The sequence below is a fragment of the Schistosoma mansoni genome, chromosome 3, assembly GCF_000237925.1.
Source record: "Schistosoma mansoni strain Puerto Rico chromosome 3, complete genome".
Taxonomy (NCBI): domain Eukaryota; kingdom Metazoa; phylum Platyhelminthes; class Trematoda; order Strigeidida; family Schistosomatidae; genus Schistosoma; species Schistosoma mansoni.
In genome coordinates this window covers 11067968-11074268 of record NC_031497.1, presented here as the reverse complement: position 1 = coordinate 11074268, position 6301 = coordinate 11067968, and positions in this window count along the sequence as shown.

Sequence of the window (6301 nt, the reverse complement as noted above, 5' to 3'; positions counted from 1 at the left end):
ACAGGAATAATCGAAGTCAACCTAAATAAAATTATTTGATCAAGATATTGTTTATATACATTAAATGTAATTTTGAACTGTTATAAATAATGATAAGACTGCACACAATTTACTTTTATTTCGACGATCCCCATGATATCGTTAATGTATTTTATAGTATGAAATCTATACACAACTTAACCAATAGTTAGACGGTGAAGATTATCAATATATACAATCAAAAAATAAGCTTTACGTCTTTAATGAATAAGGAGTCCCATAATAGGACGAAACGGCCGTCCAGTGCTTCCAGGTTTTCTATGGTGATCTAGCTTCAATGGACTCATGATTTCAACTATGAAAATGGAAAATTATTAATGAGCATCACTTATTTGATCTTAAAAAAACAGGGGATTATTGTAATGAAAATTCTGATCAGTCCAAGTTCATTTGTTGCTCAGTTTTAAGAATTATATCTGTCAGGCTTCGCATGAAAATAATAAAATTATAGCCAATGTAAGCACAACGCCTATACCCCATCATGTTGGTGATCCACATTTTGAGCTCCAGTCAAATCACAATATTGATATGATCACAGATGGACACTCTTGATGGATGATTCCCGGGATGGATAACACTAAACCCCTCTCTAGTTTTAAAATTTTCGGATGTTATTTTACTTTAGATTCACAAACAAATGTAATAAATGAAAACTTTGCTGCAATACTATTTTATTACTTTTGTTACATCCTGAATAAAAAATTCCTAGACGTTATGATCAAGGTTAAAATGATTTGACTAGAACAAATACATATCTGTAAAACAGTTGGTACTAGTTTAGAATTAAAAGTCTACCGAAATAGTGAGTCGTATGGGGATTTACCGACCATATCTGACTCCAAAAATAACCAATTCTAAACTATTTCATAATTCTTGTTGAACCAAAACACTTAGGGCACTTCTTGTTAGCTTCTTAAATCAAAGTCCATATATGAAAATCGGTGGTTTTTTATGTTCCCCATATGCTTTGTAAGCAAACCAAATTGAAACCACTGGGGAGTTTTCAAAGCGTTAAGGGAGTAACTGGGATCCCGCCAATCAATCACTGAATAGACAAGTATAATATATGATTTTTAAGAATCTGAAGATGTTCAACATCGCAGGTAAATTTGGCTAGAATTCAGTGTCACTTAGCTAACTCTTCACATTAAATTTTTGAGAATACACTCAATACGGTTTTAAAAATTCAACTACATTCTGGAACCATCAAAGAAGCTGACCGTGTGAAAAGAAATAGTCAAGATGTTAACGTTAAGTGCCAAATTTTCATTACTTGGTTTTAAACTCAATAATACAAATGAGCAAAAATTTTATAAAGGGGATAGAAGAAGAATAGGAGAAGACTACCATAAATTATTGTTCTTTAGATGTGATTTGTTTAAAGTAGGCCCATGTGTATGTTGTAAATTTTATTAATTAATTTTCTAGAGTGTTGTTTCCGTTTTCAGTTTTTTTATATACCGTACATTTTTGTCAGGCAGACACTTAAAATTAAAACTTTGTCTTAGGTGTGAAAATTAGTAAGCTTTAATGATAATTCATTTATGTTGCAGTGACAGTATGATAACATTGAACCCTCACCATAAATCATCTATCAAGTTTACACCAGTAAATAAAGCACCCGAAACAGTTATTTCTGTCTTCAACATTGATGCTGACCTTATTAGTTTTGTAGTTTCGCTGAACACTTCACTGGCTGTAAGTACTCGATTAACATCCGTACCAGATTACTTTTGGATACGCTGTTCTGCGCGTTTCTTACAACAACTAAGCGCCTTGAATTATAAACTTCTCAACGCATCGACCATATTTATAATATATCTTTGAATCACTTCCTGACTTCTGGTTTGACTGTCTTTGGAATTCCTGGTTATAAAGTTAAGCATTTAATATCCGTGACAACCTCAGACTAAACCGTTCCTTCTGTTAGACAGAAAGACACTGAATGGGTAATTAAGAAAAAAGGTTAGTAAAGTGCAACGCGGGAATAATGTGTAGACGATATAACTGGACCATCCAGGCGAAGGGACCCCAAATATATCTGTCCTCCTGTTGGCAAGATTATATTCACTCTTCAAACGTTGTCTCGAAAAATCACCCCAGACGTCCATGACCGGGCAAGTTGGTACAGGCAACGATGTAACTTCGGCAAAAGATTTATTAATAGTAAAAGACCAACATATGACTCGCAATACAGCGAACAAACTCACTGAAATTCAGTGTTTGAAAGTTCTGATGTCTAGTACTGTGTCACTCCCATATGGGTTGTTCTATATTTCGGACAGATCAGTCAATTTATTCATTCTGAGTCACATTTCGAACCTGTCAGTCATGCGCCTATAACTTTAACCGTATTGATTGGAGAGTGTGGGTATGTCGTTTATTCTGTTCATCAAACGTCTTTACCTCATTTTTACCTGGGTACAGATAGTAACTCACACTATATCAAATAGATTTAGCACACTTAAATTTTTCGCTTCCTTAGCATTCCTACTTCTCGTTTTTGTGTCTTTCTGATCAAATGAGTGCATGAAATAAACTCAGTCGACTTACTCCGTATTTAGTTCCTTATTTCGACCGTCTCACAAACGGGTTAATGTATGGAGTTAGATGGAAGATTTATATCAATGGCAAATCCATTCAGTCGTTTTAACTGGACAGATCTCTAGAAAATAATGTGGAGAGCCACAGTAAAATGGCTAGCCCTGCCTCGAACTTGATGCAAGCTACAGAACTACGTCGACCAAGAAACTTTCGAACTTTTTTCATTTGATAACCGAACTCAGCATAACTGACTCAATCGGTGAGAAGAGAAAATAACTGAGTTTCTGGAATTCAAGGCAAGTGGCAAAGCAAGTGAAGTAACAACATACACAAGCACAAATCGTATGGTCTGACTGATACTTTGTAGATGCATCAACTCTTTCCGTCTACCTATTTCGTGGATAACTCCGTTAGGATCATAATTATCATTATATTCTCATCATCATATTGTCGTCACCTTGTCAGCTAAATTAGAATTGTTATTTCCGTTTGTATCAATGTTAAACTGTAATATTTTTCTGATTATATTACTTATTCCTCAAATAATAGTTTCATTAGAGTTGTACTCAAGTCATTATATTCGCAACTCACTACACTACTTTTGTCATTTAATAAAGTTCAGTTTTTCTGCTTAAATTGAGTTTGTTTCATTTTTGATGCGATTCTGCATTATATTATTATTTCTCCATTCATGTAACTGAGGTTATTTTTGCATTATCTCAAACGCATTTGACATTTCTGTGTCGCCCTCTATCTGATTTCTGTCGATGCCTTTAGGTTCAATAAGCCTTTTGTTAGGACCGATAATGTTTGTTATATTCAAGATCATTTGTCACAGAAATGGTTATGTTAGAGTAGACATTCCCTTCTGAGCCTAAAATTTTGCCAAATATCAAGTTTTTCAGATGTATTCACTAGCTGCTCGTACACCGGTGACCTCCAACATGCTAAGAAAACCGTCTATCTAACGACATACACATCTACACGAACTATCAGTTCTAAAAGTCAAGCAAACATCTTGGAAGGTGATAATTGCGTGGTGGCGATAATTCAAAAGCTGCAATGACCTTGTCACAGACAGCGAGGCAAATAATAGTGTTAAACAAACTCAATCTCCCAACTTTGGGGAAATTTTGAGGGAAAATCCCAAAATCAGTGTTGCACATTTTTCCGGACAAACATTTAATAACCAGTGCACTTTTTTAAACCTTTTAAGATGAAAATACAATTAATAATTATGATTTCTAATATTATCATGAACCTTGGTCAAGACTATATTATCGATGTCAATGTTTTGTTTTAGTATGTCAAACAGAGACGATACAATTAGTCGTCCGCTTTACACCACTTTTTCAAAATCCCATACCATGCAGGTGAGTTATTTGTACTGTTCGCAATTTCGATCAATGCTTCAGTTCGATCTGACTACAGCTAATTGTTTCTTGTAGACTGGTAATGTAGAGCTTAATGAAAGTGATAAAAGACGGGTTACATCCAGTAGACCGTTGAACTTGATGGACTGTCGAGATCGACCTTTTAAAGAGGGTTTAGGAAGTTATGATATGAGTTGAAGAAAAGGTATCAGTTAAAGACCACTAATGGAGGCAGGATTAGGTTTATGGCATTTCATAATCCCTTGGATTTCTTTATTGATGCCTTTACCTCCAGTTCTATAGGTATATTCAAGTTTTTCATCGTAAGCCACGAGTGAACATAGATTAGACTGACAGAGATATACTTTGCAACTGCATCTGTATGTCGAAGCAATATTATGAGGTTATTATTCTCCTGGTAAACACATTTGACTAGATAATGTGACATCACTTCTCAAGGCCTGTCACAAGTATAATTTTGTGTAGTAAGTATGCCTATTGGTAAGTGCATTGGCCTCGTTCACCAGGAACGTTTTACGAATGTGCATGAATGTAATAAATTTATAGTTTTAAAGGCTATGTCACTGGTTTTTAGCATTAATCAGGACAATATATTCTGGTTAACGACAAGGAGAAAAAGCAAGTTCTAGTCATCCCTAGCAAATGGCTGCTGAACAACAAACTTTTTTTATCGTGATGATGTGACTGTAATCGATATTCTTGATAGATCAATTGCGATGGTCTATTTTGTTTGAAAAAATGCACAGTATTGCATCTTTGTGGTAAGTTGTAATCACTTTGATTCCATTGTTTTCAGATAAATACCAAGTAGCCAGGGGACTGAAAGTATCTTTTACTACAGCACTTGGTTACAAAAGCACAAATGCATCAGACGATCACACGCTGTCGTGTGAAACGGCGAAGCCGAAGGGGTAAATTGCTAAACATACGCAATGCATTTATTTTTGGGAGTTTCAGACGCAAAGGGAATGAGTACTAGTACACCTCTGAAGAACTAGAGGTTGCTAAGATGGAGGCTGTATGCGACCCAGCTGACTTTCCAGTAGTCATCATTTTGACTGGGAACTTTTCACCTATGGCGAAGTAACTACCTATTGAATAATTATTGACAAAGCAGTTCATGGAAAACAGCTTTTCTCACCACCCCTTCCATCTACTTCAACGGAAGCCAGTAAACCGTAAGTTATGGTTAATGTGAACATGATAGCAAAAGGTTGAACAATGATGACAGTAAAATACTGAAAATGATTCTGAAAGCAATCAATGAACTATCTAGTAAGGTTGACAAAGAGACTGCTTACATTAAAAGCTTATCTGTGGGTTCGAAGGACAAGTGTAGAGACAACATAGACACTGCAAGTTTCGCATTCCCATTAAAAACACACGAGGAATTGCGTACTTTTGAGGCTATTTTTGAGGAGCATAAGTTTGGTGATCAGTTTGTAAGTTGTAACAGGTGGTACTAATAATACTACCATCAGGCTGTTTAACCAGTAGTCGCATAACAAACTGATATAATCAAATCAGTTCAAAAAATTTTTTTATTATTGTGGGGATATTACTCTTCCACATTTTTGATCGATCAGTTTGTTCAAAAGATAATGTTTAGACTTACGACAACAAAAAGTGTTTCCAGTTCTAGAAGTGAGCTCTAACTTGCAGTTGAAAGATACGAAATTCGAAACAGTCTAAGTCGTTGTTGTAATTGATAGTTTTATATATCGGAGAATGTATGTTTTTGGTATTTTCTGTTTATTTCGCAACTACTTTTCATTTGCTTACTTTACACATTCAATATGCTTGTGGTTATTGAAACGTTACTATGCAAACGTAAATCATTGTAGCTGAACTATGCGGATAGTGGCAGTTGGCTCCAGTAGAACGGGAATGATATGATCTTCTAGCTTACAGTGGATCCACACCACATGAATAATGCTAAACCTGGATGATCCAATCATTACTACCTAGTGTATCAACCTCCTTTGTTATTTATTAAAATAAATACTCTCGGAATGCGAAAAAATTACTAATATTGAAAGTCAATGTCAGGAAAAGGTGAAACTTTTGTCACATATGCATGTCCATAGCATACAATCGATCGATGATTGTTGGCTGTCCTTGACCTTGACAAAGACAAGTGAACTGTTCGATACCCAGCTACCTACCTGCCTGATGGTTCAACTAGGACATAGTGACTTTTCGATATCCTTAGAAATAAATTGTTATGCATTATTGTTTTTAGGTATCAATGAATCATCCCCCAGTACGAAACTACTGGGATGTTTTAGAAATTTGGACTTCACAATGACAGTTTTAAAATATGT